The sequence below is a fragment of the Anser anser genome, assembly GCF_964211835.1.
Source record: "Anser anser genome assembly, chromosome: 1".
Lineage (NCBI taxonomy): Eukaryota > Metazoa > Chordata > Aves > Anseriformes > Anatidae > Anser > Anser anser.
In genome coordinates, this window is record NC_139720.1 from 171,729,390 (window position 1) to 171,749,612 (window position 20,223).

General features: G+C 34.0%; 1 long non-coding RNA gene across 1 annotated transcript; it reads right to left on the reverse strand.

Annotated features, from left to right (window-relative positions):
- Positions 1-223: 223 nt before the first annotated feature.
- LOC310896923 lies at positions 224-3,487 on the reverse strand. The gene is made up of 2 exons (XR_014581918.1): positions 2,407-3,487; positions 224-879 (listed from the first exon to the last, which is right to left on the reverse strand). It is a non-coding gene; the product is annotated as an uncharacterized lncRNA (long non-coding RNA).
- Between the last annotated feature and the right edge of the window lie 16,736 nt (positions 3,488-20,223).

Below are 20,223 nucleotides of genomic sequence, written 5' to 3' on the forward strand. Positions count from 1 at the left end.
AACACCATTAGAGAAAAGCTATCCAATTATGAGAAATTGCAACAGGGATTTCATTTCTAAATGTATGTCCAATAATGTCAATAGTGTTAAATATATATATATATTCTTATTCTTTTTGGTTTTATTTTCTGTTTAAATTTAGATTGTCATGTTTAAGAAATATTTCTCACAATACCATTTAGCATCAAGCATTTTCACTATTAAAATCATAAGCATGTTAGCATTTCTTTTTGACACAGAAGAGGACAATGTATACCTTGATCAAGAGGTCTAGAAAAAATTTAAATTATAAAAGTGTGATTAACTGTTTGCTACATTGTGGTTAGTTTGCATGTAGTACATCTATTATGATCAACATCTCTTGATCATTTTTTCTATAGCATTTTTCTACTTCTTATTACCATATACAAGTTTATTTCTGGTATGTTTATAGAACAACTTTTTCGCTAGTAATTCAGATTAAGTGTAACCTCATTATAGGAAAATCTTATTTTTGAGAGTTAATTAATATTAATTTTTTTCACTTTCTTGTATAAAAGTACTCCTGAAAATCTTGAATGTAACACAAAGTTATGAAAAATGGTTTTATTTCAGTTCCAAGTTTATTTAACCCACCTAATAATAAACTGGTTGTCGCCAAAGTTATTTTTTTTCTACCTAACTGCAGATAGGCCATTAATGTGTGATTTTGAATGTGTTTTGAGCAAATGGCATACATTAGCTATTGATCATAATTATAACTATTTCCCTTTTGTAAAAAGGGGAATGCATGTTCATTTACTTCAACAGCTAGAAAAAAAAGTCTTCGTCTTCTATTTTTGAAGTTAATAAGAGAGGACATGGAAAGTAGATCTGCAGAAAGAAACAGCTCTGGCAGCCCTAGAGATTAAGAAACCAGTTATATTTAAATTGTCACTATAAATATTTAAACAACATTAGCATTCCTTTACCATTTCTCAAAAGTTACCAAAGATTAATGGGCTTATAGTGCAAAAAGTACTTAGCAAAATAAGATCGTATTTTCTTTTGGACTTGCGCTATACAAATTGTATAAGGTAAACATATTTCATAATCTTGCCTATAGCAGTAAACAGACAGGCTACTTCTTGTTAATGACTACTATGCTGAAAAATATATAATTAGATGAAAATCTAATTATATGACATACAGATTTTTATTTTATTTTGCTATTTGTAAATGTTGAACTGCCAGTTTGGGTGTTTTCATTTTACCACCACTTAGATCCCAAAGCAGAAACCCATTCTGAATATCAGTAGTTCTGAAATATCTTGCATACTGCTTCTCATTATGGCCAAGTTGTTTGTTTGTTTGTTTTGTTTTGTTTCCTTGTTTGTTTTCTGAACAAGCAACTGTAATAACTGTTAAATTTTTCTAGTGAAATACTTCATTGTCATAAGCTTTATTAGAAACCATATATAGGTACAATTATGATCTTAGTTATTTAGGAAAGATCACCTTTAGGAAAGATCTGCAGTCTCAATCTGCAGTAATAGAAAATGTCTTTCTGTAGGTATCATAAACACTTGGGTATTACTTAAGTCTATAATTGTAGTGTTCCAGTGTAGTCAAAGTTATTGTGAAATTTAGGCAGCCCCAGAGACATCTTTCTCACAAATAAATAAATAAATCACAAACAAAATAAGAAATGAATGAAAATAAGGTAATCCAGGTATTATACATTAAATATTAAACTTGTTAGGATAAGCATACTTATGTTGCTTATATTGAAAAAATAAAAATTAAAAAAAAAAGAAAAAAATAAACTTTTTTTTTTTCCCTGGGGGGTATTACAGAAGAACAAGTGAAGCCTACAGTATTCATGCTGTATGAGTCAGATACTGTGGAAGGGCTGTAGAAGGCACATACTGTGAAGAATTCTTGATTGCTTGAAATAAGGATCAGGCTAAAGCAGTTAAAAAGCACGGCTCTATCCATTTAGCTCATGTTTTTCTGCCTTTTTCAAGGCATCTGAATTTTCTTTAAGTACATTACAAAAACCTGCCAACACCCCATTTCATGCTGCATTTGTAAATGACTGCTTTAAGGCCAGAAGTATTTACTTGTGAGTAGAAATCTCATTTACCTGTCAGCAGAAAGGTATCCTAAGAGTATCTAATAAAATAATAATACTGGATATAGTGATTAGAGCTTCTGCATGTAAAATAAGATTGAATCAGGCACAATACTTAAAAATCAAACACTCAGTACCTTTCCAAAAGTTTGAGATGTGTTTAGAGGAAAAAAAAAAATCTAAGTACTCTATAAACCAAAGGTAAAATATATTGTCTATTTTGAAATTATGGAGATTAAAGATTTTCTTATCTGAAAAGTAAAGTAAAAGCAAACTAAAAAAACAGGTTACCTTCTAACTAAAAAACAGCTTACCTTCATCCACCTTCTACTTCCTCTTCCCAGGTGACACAGGGGAATGGGGAGTGGGAGTTACAGCCAGCGCATAGCACTTCGTTATCTGCCACTCCTTCATGGTCACTCTCTCATCCCCTGCTACAGCCTGGGCTCTCTCCCACGGGATGCTGTCCTTCCCAAACTGATCCTATGTGGGCTTCCTACAGGCAGGAGCAGCTCTTCAAGAACTGCTCTAGTATGGGCTCCATACCACAGGGTGCAATCCTTCAAGAATGGACTGCTCCAGCACAGGTCTCCCATAGCTGGCAGCTCCCACCAGATCACTTGCTCCTACATGTGTTCCTCTCCACAGGTTACAGCTCTGTCCTGAAGTCTGCTCCTGTGTGGGCTCTCCATGTGGGCTCTCCATGAGCTACAGCCTCCTTCAGGCCAAATCCATCTGCTCCACTGTGGGATCCTCCACAGACGAGTGTGTGGAGATCTGCTCCGCTGTGATACACCAAGGGCTGCAGGGGGACAATCTTTTTCACCATGGCTGCAGGGGAATCTCTGCTCCATTGCCTGCAGTACCTCCTCCTCCCTACTCCTACCTTCTCCCCACCTCCCTCCCCTGCGCCCTTTCTTCACTGACCCTGGTGTCTGTGGGGTTGTTTCTCTCTACATCTTCTCACTCCTACCTCCCAGCTGCTGTGGTGCCTTTCTTAAATCTGCTCTCACAGAGCTGCTTACTGGCTCAGCTCTGGCCAGTGGTGGATCCCTCTTGGAGCTGGCTGAAATTGGCTCTTATCTAATATGGGGCAGCTTCTGGACTCTTCTCACACAGGTCACCACTGCAGCTTCCTCATCTCCCACCTCCAGCAAGCCCTACCCAAATATTAGAATCTTGAAACATAGCTTTACATGAACACTTAAATCCTCCCCTTTTATGGGCTGCTATTGCATTTCAAGGAGAGAGACTTATCAGTTGCTACTAAGTGTGAATGAAAAAAAAATATTGAAAAACAATGAGAGAGGGAACAAAATCTTGCAGCTCTGACAGATTATTACTCCACTTGGATAGAATGAGATTACAATGCAGCTTTCAAATCTCTGGTTCCATTAAAAAAATAATAAAAAACAAAACAAAACAATACTTTCTGATACAATTAATTTTAGTTCTAATTTAACCAAGCTAAAACTAAATTGAAACCAAAATGCTTTGATTTTGTAGAATTTATTTATTCCTGTGGTTTAACTTTTTTTTTTTTTTTTTTATTTTAATCTGAGGATCAGTTTAGTTTTAAATGTTAAATGCTGGCTTAAAGTAAAATATAATATTTCTGTGTTCAACATTTGAAATAAAACATATAAAAATTAGTTTCTGACCTTTTCTTTAGTATCATGAATAGTTTCTTTCTTCCAAAATAGCAGTGTTCAGAGTATTTGTTATTCATGAAGCTATTTTTACCCAGCAGTACGTTTGTGGCTGAATAGGATTATACTTGAAACTTCAAGCTTTCATGGCACAAGAAGGTGATTTTCTATCCAGCTTTACCATTTACCAATGTAGTTAAAATCTTATTTGTTTTCTGATCCTAGGAAACTAATATCTTCTTCTCTAGCCAAGTTCAATACAGTTGGACACTGCTCATGTCTTCTTAATTTTTTTTTTCATTATCTTTTTCTTTGAATATATCATTTGGTTCTGTATCTTTTTTTTTTTTTTTTTTTTTTTTTGTGATGAGTGATACAAATTTGTTTTCTGTTTCATAGTTCTTCAAGATTCTTCTTATACCACTTGCCATTTATTACTTATATTCCCCCTGCACCACCCCTCCGCTCCAGTTTGTTGAAGATGGCCAGCCTCAAGCATCTACCAGTCAAATTATGAAATAAGAGTCTGTGAAATTTCTCTTTTGTTATTTACCTAAACTTAGGAGGAACTATGTCATTATCCACCCTCAAATTTCTATCAAAAGCTTTCCTTTGCACTGATGCTTACAACGTTACAATAAACTTGTCAATATTTAGATTCGTGGTGAGCTGTTAACATTGACTTTCATGATGTTTTCTTTTACTATTCTTCCTTCCCATCTGTTTCCATCTCTGACACTTAGTTCCAGGTGCGAGAGTTAACAACCTTAGTTTTGTGCTTATAAAGGATTTTTCAGACAAGGGTTTTCTATTAGTAGAATGATGTTTATTTCAATGATTTATATTTTTTTAATCCAGTTTTCATACTTTTACTCTCTATTCCCTCTCCTCTCTACTCCATTTTTCTCCTTCTCCATTACCCTGACAAAGTATTATCCCTCGAAGATAAATCATTATGTACAAAAGTTTATCTACACAGCTAGTCTGAAATACCAAAGGCCTCTTTGAAATCTACTATACATACTCTATATGCATGTACAAAGGAGATTCTAGCTAAATTAGCATGATTCCATACATCTTCTCTTCTTTTCTAAGCTCCTTTATTTAAAGCCAGTTAATGTTTTAACTCCTTACTGTTATGCTGAAGACTCATCATAAATCTAAACTATGACTCAGATGGCTCAGAAATAGCAACCTGAGAACAGAGGAATGGAACAGAAAACTCAAATACAAGAAGGAAAAGAGAAAAAGTAAAGATTAAAAAGCACAGTGCTGCCAGAAATGAAAAAGATATTTGTAACAGATTTAAGAAAATACATTTTCTTTTTGTTAAGCAACTGAAATTGCTGAATGAAAAATTGATTGAAACATAGTTGTTTTTTTTTTTTTTGGAGATATACATACAAAAATATTTATATATACATATATACGTACATATATACATTTATATACATATATAAACAAAGTGAGGAGTTATCAAATTGTACTAAATAAAATTTGAAATCATTGTGCTTGAAGATATAAATCTATTTGAAATATACTTTTTTAGAAAAGAAAGGGAAAATGTCTTTAACACCAAAAAAAAAAAAAACCTCTTAGTTCATGAAGGTAATTTTGGATGGATTGTTAAATACATGGAATAATTCACATTTACATGCCTATCTTCAGTGTCTAAATATTGGTTGTCTTATCTAAAATAGCTTCTTAGGACATTCTTCCAGAACATGGAATGAGACAAGTGCTTAAAATGTGATTCATGACACCTGTCTTAGAAACTGAAATGAATGTCACCATCAATTAAAATTTTTGTTCCCAGAGCATGGTGATTTTAAAAGCATCATTTCACATCCTAGCTACCCATAATCTAAATAATAGAATAGAAAATGTGAAATCTGTTCAATGAAGAGCCAAATCAGAACCACATTTAGCATTTCAAAATTAGTACTGCAAAATTACAGGATATTGCACTTTACAATTAGTTTATTACCACTTGAAATCCTGATCAACACTAAGTCGAGACCTAGACAAATAAAATATGTTAACAATAAAAATGGATCAATATATGAGTTCTGAAGGACATAATGAAATAAAAATATGATCAGATATTTTGGAGTACTTTAAAAATGTTACAAAGGATTAAAGTATTGTGGGCACAGTACCATTATTTATGCCTAACTGTGAGGATAATTGTGAAGGACAATGTTCTTTCATGGAGTTACTCCTACCAAGGAAGAGGTTATGGCTCTGAACTGATGTAGAAAGGAAGGGACATAATAACAACAACAACAACAACAACAACAACAATAATAATAATAATAATAATAATAATAATAATAATGACATAGTTGGGTTATTTCTATGTTTGTGGTAAGAATGCTTCACTCGGGTTGTCTCCAATTCTGCTGTTGTGATTATCTAGACCATGGGACCTGTAAGGATTTATTTATCACTCATTTTTCTGTCGTTTGTGACTGTGCACTTCATTTTCCTTCCTACCACAGACAAATAGTAGTCAATAAAGTTTCCCCTTGACCTGTAAGATGTAAATAACAAATGTAGTGTACCTGGAACCTTGGAAGCATTTATGCCTCACAATTTAGGTGTAATCTTTGATTTCTCAGGAGCTTATTGAAAGACAATCATACTCATCACTGATATTTTTTTTCTGTTCTTTTTTTTAGGATTTTTCTTTCCTAGACAAATAATTCAGGGAGACTTTTTTTCTAACTTTCAACTAAAACTCAGGAAATTCAGCTAAATTTCCTAGATAAAAGTAATATATTTAAATACTCCAAAGGTACCTAAACATTGTGTTTAAGCATCACTTCCCAATCTGAGATACCTAGGTCCTGCCAGATAATAAACTGTAGATGCTACAAACATATAAGTATTCAGTGAATCAGTTGTATAAAATCTCAATAAAATGTAGAAAATAATAAAAGTCTATTCCAAGGTTGTTACAATGATATTCTACTTTAATCTGTGTGAGCACTTCTTAAAACAAAAAAATTATTAATTAATGTTAAAATGTACAAGATTATACCATAAGGACATATTTATATGGATTGCATGTTACTTCTATATTAACATTATCTATATCAAAACAACAACAACAACAACAACAAAACAACAACAACAAAACAACAACAACAACAAAAATGAGGCCATAAAATACATCCTGGTGAGTACAGTAACAAAAAATGTCCTGCAGATAAATTGGGGCACAGCAGGAAGGACTCTGTGTTAGCAGCAGGCTCTTAAAATTGATCATCTGTCTCACTGAAAGTTAATGGAGCTCTCTCAATATAGAAACAATATAGTCAATCATGTTTTGTAATATAATTAACTACTGACTAAAGTTGGAATGAGCTGAAAATATTTCATGGGTGTGGCAGAAAGAATAGCAGAGTTGATGATCTTCCTGATTTTGTAATACCAGTCAGAGATGTTGAATGTCTGTATTGAGTACTTGAGCAACAAAATGCGGGATACAATGAGAAATTATTTTTACACTGGTATAGAATTTGAAAAAATAACACTGCTTTCTACATATGTTGATACAACTAGAAGTTCAAATCACATATTTTATCTCAAAAATTTGTAAAATCCAGATCTGAATTTTGGTTGTGTTAGTCATGAGTCTAATCCTTCAGAACTGTCTCTCAAGTTATTGACTGTCTACCTCCTGATAATATAGAAACGCGGGTGTCAGCACAAAATCAAACATCAGAAAGTACATGAGCTGTACTTGAATTTATATATCTAGAGGTAAATGTAAAAATAATCTAAGACAGTGAATGATAAACCACTTTGATGACATATTCAAATAAATGAGTTATCATTCTGAATGCATGAAGTGCCACTGACAATTTCAGCAGTAGGAAGCTGTAGTCATCCCTTCCAGCAGGTTTCATGATGTCATTCCAAATGTAGAAAAGATGTTTATGCACTGTGAACTAGATGAACGCTAGGATGAAATTGATTATTTAAATCATACGTATATGTTTCTAAGTAAACTATAGCTGAGTGGCAGCCACTTTAGAGTAACCTTTGAAAATAAGAGTATTTTTTTGAAATCACATAGTGGCTTAGTGGTTTTCAGGGTCATCTCTTATCAGACTTATTTTCCCATGTGGTAAAGTGTTTTGCTGGTAGTAGTGTCTTTTTTTTTTTTTTTTTTCATTTGTTTGTTTAAGTAACATAAGGCAAAGTTATGAAGATTCAGAGTCTTGAATAAGTGGTGACATTATTAAAAGTTCAGTGATAAATATTATTAAAAGTACCTAGGTTGAGGAAAAACAACAGTCCGGGAAACAGGAGCTTGCAATAATTTTCTGTTTCCATAATTAACAGCAGAGCTAACAACACATGTATCAATTAAAAATGCTGTGTATTAAGTATCATTATAAAGGCCAGCTGACTGAATTTCGTTAATAAAATGAGCTTTGACACTAAGCAGAAGATTTCACTGCTGAAGTCAGAGGTAACTTAAAGTGGACAAACCAGCTTTTGGTCTGAGGCTCTTTAGATGAAGGGCAGACAAAAAACAAACCACCCAGATGCAGGGTAAAATGCTGTGGAGTACTCTATGTGAAAGGTGTATTGCATGCTGTTCCTACACATTATTTGAGTGCAGATTTGTCTCAACAGGAAATTCTGACCCCATTTAACTTGCCAAAGTTAAATGCATCTCTGGAAACATGAGCCATTGTGATATCTTCGGGCCATATAATTCTCATTCAGACTGTTTTGGTATCAGAACACAAATACAAAGGTTTGGTTCAGAGACATTGATGTTAGTGAACTGGAATAATGTTAAGCTTTAATCAGGAGCCAGCAATATAAGGACAAAAGTACTTTTGATTTTAGCTTTTTTTAAGGTTGGGCATGTGTTTACTAGTTAGAAGCAAAACTGAAAGATGGGATTAGAAAACTGTGCTGTAATATGATTCACATGGAGAAAGCCTTCCTTGTAGTGGCATGCAGACCTAAGATAGGTGTGATTCATCAACACTACATAGTGTATAGGTTGGTTAGCCATGAAAAAGAGTGTGTGAGCCTGGTTTACTGAAGTAGTTAAATGTATTTTTCTGATATATTGTTTCTCGTTACAGAAATAGCAGCTTTGTTTCTCGTTACAGAAATAGCAGCTATTCTATTCTGATCTCACTACAGATGTGTGTGACTGCAATATGCAAAAATATTTAAGCTGTAACATTAAAAAATTAGACATGCATCATAGCTTTGCAATAATAAGGAAACAATGGTGAGGAAGAAATATCAGCTAGCAGATTGCACTGCAAAGGATTTGAAGAGCTTAAAACCTAATACATAGAATCATAAAATCATTAAGGTTGGAAGAGACCTTTAAGATCATCTGGGCCAACCATCACTCAACTACCAATGTCACCCACTAAACCATGTCCCTAAGCACCAGGTCCAACCTTTCCTTGAACACTCCCAGGGACGGTGACTCCACCACCTCCCTGGGCAACTTGTTCCAATGCCTGACTCCTCTTTGTGAGAAGAAATGTATCCTAATTTCCAACCTAAACGTCCTCTTGTGTAACTTGAGGCCATTCCCTCTAGTTCTATCACTAGTTACCTGTGAGAAGAGGCTGACCCCAGCTCCCTACAACTTCCTTTCAGGTAGTTGTAGAGAGCATCCTCTTCTCCAGACTAAACAACCCCAGTTTCTTCAGCCACTCCTCAGAGGACTTGTGTTCTAGGTCCTTTACTAGCTTTGTAGCCCTTCTCTGGACATGCTCCAGGCCCTTGACGTCCTTCTTGTACCGAGGAACCCAAACTGAACACGGTACTTGAAGTGCGGCCTCACCAGATCTGAGAACAGAAGGACGATCACCTCCCTGGTCCTGCTGGCTACCCTATTCCTGATCCATGCCAGGATTCCCTTGGACTTCTTGGCCACCTGGGCATGCTGCTGGCTCATGTTCAGGCAAGCACCGACCAACACGCACAGATCCTCTTCCTCTGCATAGCTTTCCAGCCACTCTTCCCCAAGCCTGTAGTGTTACATGGGGTTGTTTTGGCCAAAGTGCTGGACCCATCACCTAGCCATGTTGAACCTCATCCCATTGTCCTCTGCGCATCATTCCATCCTGTACAGGTCCCTCTGAAGGGCCTTCCTACTCTCTGGCAGATCAACACTTCCCTCTCGGTGTCTGCAAAGTTACTGAGGGTGCATTCGATTCCCTCATCCAAGTCATTAATAAAGATATAAAGATATTAAAGAGGATAACAGACTAAAGCTGCATCTGTTATGATACAGAGATGTGTTTCTGATATATAAAAATTATGAAATACAGGCATCTTCATAATAGTATCCTTTAATCTATTTTGATTAACAGGTACTATAAAGTTCCCAATGGATGGTCAAATTTAAGCCACTTGACCACGTACTTGTTTTTAGTTATAGCCATTTACATATCCATAAGAAGAGGGCACAGACCCTTAAAAGTCCCCTGGAGGGGACTTTGGCTTTTTAAGTTCTCTAGAACCAACTTTTAAGTTTCAAATAAAGAACAATTAGTGCATGAGATTCAGGAAAAAACTTTTTTTTCCCCTCCACTTTTCTCTGATTTTCTTCACTCTTAACATAAAATTTTCAGGTCATGAATCAGCAAGGTCAAGGCATGCAAACTTAAGGGTTTATTTTTTCCTTTTTTTTTTTTTATTATTATTTTGTCCTTTTGTTCCTACTTGTGTTTTATGTATACATGTCCTTATGAAATACTTGCTGAAATTACAGTAGGTATTTACATTGACTTCCCTGAACAATATTTGGGCCTTCAATTAGAATAAAATGTAAAAATGGCAAGATACTACAAGAACAAACATACTGTGAAATAAAATAAAAAACAAAACAAACAAAAAAACCAATTCTGTCAAGGTAGACCAATTTCTAATAGCTTTTTCAGAAAACAACAAGGACAAACAAACAAAAAACCACAGTGCTTTATTCTTCTTTCACTTTATTTCCCTCTGTTCATACAAGCACATTGCATATGTTCTAAGTCTGCATAGATGTGCTATGAGACTAATTATGTCCCTGCATTAAATAACCTAAAGTCAGTATAATGACTTTAAACACATAAATACCAATATATATCTTATTATGAATTCTGTTTATGTAATAGTTTACCTTGAAGTGTAGAACTCTAGTTATACAGATTTCTAGGTCATTTAATATATACAATTCTGTCAGTAATTATTGTAAGCTTAGTTTCATCATCCTTAAGAGAGTGACTTCTTTCAATTATTCCCCCCCCCCTTTTTTTTTTTTTTGGTATGTTTTGAGGTATTGAATTTGCATTAGAATTGTTAAAATGGATTAGAAAAATGATTCAGAAGTATATTAAGGACAGTAATCAAAACTTTTTAAAACCCTTTGATATTGAAGCCAAGTATAGCATGTAAAGTTGAGTGACAGTACTAGAAGAAATAAGGAATAAACTGCAGGAGGGCTCTTCTATGAGCTGTGAACAGCTAAGGGAGTTCATGGGCAACTACTTTTTTCACTCTGCAGAAAAAGCCTTGCCATTAAAAGGGATGCAGAAGAATCCATGGGTGCTTGAAAACACTTAAATACAAAGCCACCTTTAAGTTCTAACTGTGGATTTACCTGACTCATCGGAGGTGTTCAGGTAATATATATGTATATTTTAAGTTGAATAACACAGGCAGATTAATTCTACTCAAAAGCTCTAAATCTGGACAAAATAGACATTGAGAAGTCAAATTAGATGATTAATGACTATTCTTTAATAACTGTAAGATTACAGCATACAAAGTACATGGCTACAGTGTGAAAATTCTAACTTCCAAATGACTTTTTAGCTAGAACTGTTTATCTTTTTAATCATAAGCAAATACTTATAGAATTATCATAAACTTCTTCCAAAATGTTCATTGGCCCTGCAAAGAGATCATACATTTTGGCATGAAGAATGAATTTGATCTTTGGTCTTCATATTTATTCTTCAGAGTGAACCTAAGACACCATAAGGAATATTTCCCTCACCATGCTCTGCCTTCAAGTATAAAAAGCATTAATCTGGGAAAAAAAAATGTCAATTAACACAACTGAATTTCAGGACAAAACAGACTGTAGCCTATAGGTGGCAAATCACTGCAACTGTGAGGAAAATGAGAAAAGAAAAGTGATATACAGCTGTTCAAGACAAGTCATTTTGTAAACAGATAAGGCCAGAACTCAGCATCTTGTCTGTGTTGCAACAGATGTTCAAATGTTAGAATAAAGCATTTGAGTGTAAGAAGTTATATTACCTCATGGTTGATTAGAAGAAGGGAATTCTAAGGGCTTCAGTTAGTTTTTGGATATAAGCCTCTGGTGCCAGCTGAGACATTCTGCAACATCCTGCAACATTTGCATGACTAACTGTGATGATACTATCTTTGTGGAATCCGAGCCTTCCTGAAGTGACAGCTAGAGGATAACACATAGAATTTATAGTATCATTAGATGCCTAGCTTAAGTGACCGAATTGCACTGTTGTCCAACAATCTCTGTCACAAGAATGCTTCTTTGTTTGTTTCTTTGATTGTTTCTTTGTTTGTTTTTTTTCTAGTAATGGATGAGAGGAGAGGAGGTCTCCATGTCACGTGGAACAGGTTTCATGTAGCAGGGAAAAAAAGAAGGTAAATAAACAGTCTGTGGCTGTTCATTCCTTGGAACAAGCTTCTCCACCTTGTCTCTGCTCAGACAAATTTGGAAAGCCATAGGTAACCAGTGTGTTACCTGGGCTTGTACTGTTGTGCGGTGGAGGTGGGAGACGGGGCAGGTATACAGGGTCTCCACACCAAACCTACCAAACCCTGGTGGGCTCTGGGGCATAGGTAAATACACTAAATTGCATTGTCAAACTACATAGGCAAACTTCATCATCCATAAAGTCATTTGAAAGACTTAGGGAATGGAATGTTTTTATGTAACATTTTTATTCCTTTGTGGTCAAAAAATCATTTAAACCAGCGTTGACACCTAGTCATTCAACATTAATTCAGTATACTAACATGGTGGAGGTCAATATGTATGTGTTTATATATATATATATATATATATGACAATTTGCTTACTTGGAAAGCTGTTTTCTAGCAAATCCTACAATATAAAATATGAATAATTCAAAAATACTATCTGGAGTAGTAAGAATATGATGTAGAATATCTGGCCATAAAGTATTACTAGTATCTATAGAAAAATGTAATACTTAAACCTACTATATTCAAGATTATCAGTGTATTTATATTTCTCTGCTTCTTCCTATACTAATGCCAAATTATATTGCTATATTTTTATATATATGTTTTTTTCTGCCTGTGTTTTAAAACTCTTCGTTCCCATTCTGTGCATTTACCTCATTCTCCTTTTGCTAGTCATATACTTCTCTTCAAAAAAAAAAAAAAAAAAAAAAAAAAAAGGACAGTAGCATTCCTGCACCATGTTGCTTCCAGCTGTCTGGGAAGGTTCAAAAGACAGCTTCAAAAGACTTGGGAATGATTTTTTATGTTGTTGTTTTTGTTATTTTGAAGCACTTCCAGAATGTTTTATTGGAATAGAAACAGTAGGGTTCCTCTGCTCAGAAAACAAACAGATATTGAATGCACAGAATTGTGTCTGCATACGCAGTGGCCCTTATACAATTTTCTTATGTATGTAGCTGTTGACTTCAGCAAATTTTTTTCCTGACTTAGCTTAGTGTGGCTGAAAGCATATTCCATCCCAGTGAGTTTATAGAACACCTAAGGAAAGAAATGCAGTTGTCTAATATTCTCTTGGTTTATTTCTTCTTTTTCATCATCTCTCTGTCTCTCTCTTTTTTTTTTTTTTTCTTTTTTCTTTGTTTTCTTCTCTCTCACTGTGATTAAGCAAAATTTGAATTAGGCTGTTCACTGTCATAACAACAGTGTCTCCTTCCAATAACAAACGTTGTTTGGATGCAGCATCTGATCTCATAGCACTGTGACAATAAGCATTGTTAAAGGTATTTCTCCATCAAGTCATGATCTAAGATCAACATCTTGAACATGAAAGAAATACGTTAGTGGGGAAAAATTTTGAAAATACATTACAGTTTTCTTCTGCGTATATATTGTTCCTTCTCCATGAGTATACAAGTACATGAATTTCTGAATATATTGGAAGATATGTATATGACTATATTGACAAAAGTAAACAAAACAAAACAACAACAACAACAAAACAGTGACAGTTTTAGTGAAAGTGAATTTAGTCAGACATCATCTTTAATATCCATATTTCTGCTAAGCTGCATTCCAGAAGCAATTGACAGGTACTTTTTTATTTGTCTTCACCTACAACAACCTGTTCTGTTTATTGATTTTATTATAATGTATTCCAAAACAAACAAACAAACAAACAAACAAAACCTTTCTGTGCAATATCTTCTGGTTCATTTTCATGGGTGTATATAAATACATACATGGAAAACAAAACCTGCTGAGATCCTCACCAAGACAAGAAGACACTCTGAATAATTCCTTCTGAACGAAGTAGGCATGCTGTTTACTTTCATTGCTGTGTCAGACACATAGAAATATTAGATTCAAATAGAAAACAGAATCTGGTATTCATGAGCAAACCAACATTAGCTTAGAATAAAAGAAAATGATTTCCCTGAGGGAGTGTACCTCTGTGGGATTCTGAGAAGGTACATCATTTTTGAATTTCATCCCTGTTATGTGTTACTTTTAGGTTTTTTTCCCTGTTTTTAGTGAGTGGCCTCTCAACTTAGAAAACAATAAAATTAATGGAATTTTTGAGTCCAAGCCCATTTATAGGAAAGTTAAAGCCTGGAGGAGTTGTTAAATATCATGTTGTTCCATTCTTTTTATCTCTGTAGCTTCTGACCAGCTATAGGCAGAACCAGCTCACTTTGTGTATAACAGCAATTTAAAAGACAAGCTGAAATCTAGAACAACACGATTAAGAAATTGTTACCATAACATAAAGGAATTTCTTTTGACCTGCAAACAGCAAAATACCAGTTTTCTTTCCTTATCTTGTTGTCAGAATTTATATGTGAAAATATTGCTGGCTGAAAATGTTGCTAGATGACTAGCTAATAGTTTCATAGTGGTGATTATGCTGTTATTCCTTGGCAAGTCCGAAACTCAATAGCTCAACTGATTCACAATCAAAAATGTAGTATTTATCTCAAAAAGTGAAGTATTCTACTGGGTACTGAGGTTTCCATATATCTCAAAGATGTAAGTGGCAAATTTATCAGGAAAAAATATTCTCTATATCTTTTTTAGTAGAAATATTTCAGATTTTTTTTTTAATTTTCTCAAAATGTTTAAAATTTTAAATTATCTTACCTAAGTTTATCATATTTTTCTTATTCTCTCATTCTTTTTTTCTCCCTTTAGTGCGTAATATGAATGCCTTGATTTGTTTTTTTTCTTTTCATTACTGACAAATTTTCTAAAGTGTTTTTTTTTTTTTACATTCTTGCAAAATTTTAAAGTTAAAAAAAATAGTAGTTTCATTGTTGTTTTTATTTGGATTTTATCCTAAACTTGAGATTTTTGAAAAGTGAATAGTAGAAGAGAGACAAAAAAAACAAAACTAAACAAAAAACAAACAAACAAACAAAAAATAAAACTCCTAAACAAGCCTTAAATTTTATTGTGAAAGTGGCCAAAGAAGAAACTGAAAGAATTTAAATAAAGATTAACAAAAAAAACATTGTGAGAATAGAACATTTAATTGGTTTTAATGAAAACCTGTGAAATTCAAGATGTTTAAAATGAAATATTAACAAGAAAAAATATAAGTAAACAAAAACTATATAAAACAACTGACATTATGTGTGAATATAAAATATTATTTATGTCAAAGAATGAGCAAAGTATAGGATGCATTAATATCAAATGTAGATTTTTGGAGCCAAAGCATGTGCAAATAAAAAATTCTTAATTATCACTCTGTGACCAACTTGCTTATTTGCTTTCAACTTCTCATCACTTTTTTTTTCTTTTTTTTTTTCTAGTACTGGTTGCCAGTTCTCAGAGCTTTTTCTTGTACAACTGATAGCTTAATGCAGTTAGTAAAATGTAGAATGTCCATACTTGTTCAAAGCAAATCTATCTAATTCAGTATTTCATTTCTGAAAGCAACAATAGTGCAGATATCTGCAGAGGGCATTTTGAGGTTGGGAGAACTGGGTTTGCTCAGCTTTAAAAAGAAAGATAAGGAGAGATCTTATTACTTCCTTCATGGACAAGTAAAATATCACAGAGCCAGACTTTTCTGTGAGATGCACAACAGCAGGACAAAAAAGAAATGAATACAATTGGAACATGAAAAATTGCAATCAGGTAAAGAAAAAACATTAGCTTATTTGTTTGTTTGTTTGTTTGTTTGTTTGTTTGTTTTATCATGAGGATTGCCAAAAAACAGGTGACATTGTTGGCAGAATTTCCACCCTTATAGAAAATCAAAACCTGATTACACAAATCCTTGGGTAATCTGATCTAATAGCAGCTGTTTCAACTGCAGTCTTGGACTAGAAGATCTCCAGAAGTCCCTTGAAACTCTAGTTATTCCATGATGCTATGATTAATCAAGAATTTCCACTGGTCTTCCATCTAGTAGTGAAGAATCACTTTATTTAGTTTGTTTTCAGCGTTTCTCCTAGAGTTTCATATCAAGCAAGACCTTAGATTTTGTCTTGTAACAAGCTCTAAAGTCAATCTTTAGTCATCTCTCTTGCAATTCCCAATATCCTTCAAATTTATCTCTTGAGAAGTTTGAAGCATCATTGCTTTTTCAGTTGTTTGTCACTTGGAAGAAGTTCCCTTTGATAAATATGTACATATATTTATGCATATATTTGCCACCCACTGAGTCTTTCTTTCTCATGTACCTTTTTTTGTTTGTTTGTTTGAGTTGAAAGTTTTAGAAGTGCACACAGCTGTCAAGTTGTAGGTGCTACTCTGAGCCTATGTTTCAAATTAAAGTTGTTTCTTCACTGAGAGAAACATCAGGGAGAGAAAACTTAAAGGATTTTATGTTTTATGCACTTAGAGTGTGCCTTAGGTAAGACCTCTATCTCCTTTTTCTCACTCTCTCTTTTGCTAAGCATCACCCAGCCACCTCTCCATTTTATTTGCATCTTTTTCTACAGGTTGTCATTTCCTTACCCAAGAATTCAAACCTAGCCATATTCTGACTAGAGCAGAAAGACTTCTTGCCAGTTCAGACTTTTTCCTTACTTATCAATGGATTTGTATAGTTATCTTCATTTCCCATAGAACCTCTGACTAATCAGGATGCCCAATTAGAAGTAAACCACTCTCCTGAGTGAGATGAACAGTGAGCCATTCTACACCTCTTAAGGCTTGAGGCCGTAGACTAATACTCATTATGTTACCTGATAACCAGATTATCATCATGGCACATGCAAATGAGATGACTACAAACAGAAACTGCCACTGTGTCTGATTCACTGTGTTTTTCTTTCTCTTTGTATTTCTTATCACAACAGGATAAACTATTTCTCTTTATAATAGTTAAATTGCAAATAAAATGGAATACCATATTTTTCTGTGCTGTTTTTTACCTCAAAACAAAGTTGTTTCATCTGTTTTCCTATATTCAAGTAGTTTATTTTCCTCTCTTTTAAAATAGAACTTTTAAAAAGCATTGTGCAAACTTGTACTCAGGAAGGTAAGGGTTTTATTCTTGGCATTGAACTCTGAAGGAATTAAGAACAAATCTTCTTCATTCTTCTTGCGGTTGCATATTATTACCCACACATCTTTATGGCAGCAAATGTTAGGTACATCTTAAGTTTAATCTGTGTCTACCTTATTGCTTAGTGTTTATTTTCAGCAGTCTTCTATTACTCTTCTTTGAAGCCTGTTTATTCTTGATTTTTTTCTCTGTTCCATAAATTAAATATCACATGTATCCTTCTGAAATGTGTACTTGTACTCATATTTATATTTCAAGATATTTTTCCCCTTTCCTGAAGATTCTATTATCCTTTAGTTCAAGTCAAACTCTTTTCAAATTCTAGCTATGTGGAGGTTTTAATTTTAACTTCATATCCTTTGTCTAGTTATATTTGATAGATTAAACAAGTACTAAAACAATATAAATCTGAAAGAAAAATTCTACTTTTGATATTTTTCCAAGATCAGCTTAACCTCAAGAAATATTCAACCCTCTACTGAAACTCTTGTATGAATTGTGAACATATTTGTGAACTGACATATATTCAACATTCTTTTTTATTTAGAATTTATTAATGACATAGGAAATACATGCAACACTGTTATTACAGAATAAGTCTAAACCTCGTTTAAATTTTGCCTCTTGGTCATTCATTGGAAGCATCATACTGAAAAAAAATATGGAGAATATGTACAATGGGGAAGTATTCTGCTTATAAAATAGGAATGGAATGAAGAATTTTGCTATTTTACTTGAGATATACATTTAGAATATTGATGCATAGAGTTTTTAGCAAAATGGAACAAGCAAACAAAAACAAAAAAACACAAGGTTAACAGATATGCAATAGAGGAGAATTAATTTTGTATATTGAATCCTTTTGTGGCTTAATCCCATAGGCAGCTAAGCACCACATGCCTGCTCTCTCACTTTCCCGTGGAGGAATGGGAAAGAGAGCTAGAAAGGCAAAAGTGACAAAACTTGTGGGTTTAAATAAAGACAGTTTACTAGGTGAAACAAAGATTCACATGCAAGCAAAGGAAAAAATTCATTACTTCCCATCAGCTGCCAGATGTTCAGCCATTTCCAAGGAAGCAGGGCTCCATCATGTGTAATGTTTACTTGGGAAAACAAATGCCATAACTCCAAAAGCACACAGCCCTCCCCCTGCTTTTACTGGTAGGCATGACATCATACGGTATGGAACCTCTTTGTCAGTTAGGGTCAGCTGTCCTGACTTCATCTCCTCCCAAACTCACTGGCAGGCCAGCATGAGAAGAAGAAAAGACCTTGACTCAGTGTAAGCATGGCTCTGGAACACATAAAATATCAGTGTGTTATCAACACTTCATGGTCACAAATCCAAAACATAGCACCTTATCAGCTACTACTACGAAGAAGATGTCTTCAGATACTGAAGACATTTAAATCAAATGAAAATTTAAATCTCTTTCCTTTTAAACATGAAGAACTTTATTTAGAAGTCTGATTCTCCAACATGTTCCACTGTAAGCAGACAAAATAGGTCTAATGGAGAGGATTCATCTAATTTTAGATATGTACACATTATGGACATCAAAGTATGAGTTACCTCAATAGTCAGCTGGTAAAAATTGACACATCCTAATGCATCTGACTATTCTAGCTATTGATTTAATTATCTATAACAACAAGGTAGCTCTCTACATTTGGTTAGATAAAGGACACTTATGTTGATTATAATGGGACTAGATTTTTAGGCTTCAAAAAATGTCAGTGAGTATTCTTACAAAATTATTTTTCTTACTCCTGATACTGTAAGGGTAACCTATTATATCTTCTGTGTTATCTCCACTTATAGTAAACTATGAACTTCTTAAATCTATTTTTTTTCTGTTCATTGTAACATAAATTGTTCATATTTAAAACACCTCTCTGACTTGTGTGCAGTGTATTTCAGCTACTAGCATAGAGAAAGATCACATGGTTGTCTGTGAGACAGTAGGCTGTGACTGAAAATTTTCTAAAGAAATTGACTATATTTTTGATATCTTTGCAGAAAACAGCGTTCTTCTGTTACACAAAGTTTATTTTCTATATATATAATTTCTGTTCTAAGTGTCTACATTGGTAATGATTAACGTTTCATCCTGGAAAGTGATACCTAGTTCCAAAGTCAAGAAAAGTATCTCATATTCTACCAAATGTCGGCTGTCAGCTGACTGTGAGTGCAAAATGAAACACAGCAATAGTTAAAACTTTTTTTTTCTTTTTTCTGTATATACATTTTTCATTCAACGTGCAATTCAAATCTCTACAGTTCACCTAAGAATTTGCTGGTTTTCTTTCCTTCCTTCTTCCTTCCTTCCTTCCTTCCTTCCTTCCTTCCTTCCTTCCTTCCTTCCTTCCTTCCTTCCTTCCTTCCTTCCTTCCTTCCTTCCTTCCTTCTGTCCTTCCTTCCTTCCTTCCTTCCTTCCTTCCTTCCTTCCTTCCTTCCTTCCTTCCTTCCTTCCTTCCTTCCTTCTGAAACTGGAACTTGTAAAACATGGTTTAAAGTCATATTTTGCAGGTGAAAATATTACTGAGATAATGTTAGAGAGTGTTACACAGAAGACAGATGCATTCTTGTTTTCATTGTTTATCAGAGAGTATCCCTGGACCATTTTCTTCATTGAACTAAATCTATTAATTTGGGGGGAGGGGGGGGGCTTGTTGGCATCTTTTACATTGATATGTGGCAGTGAACTATAATTAATACA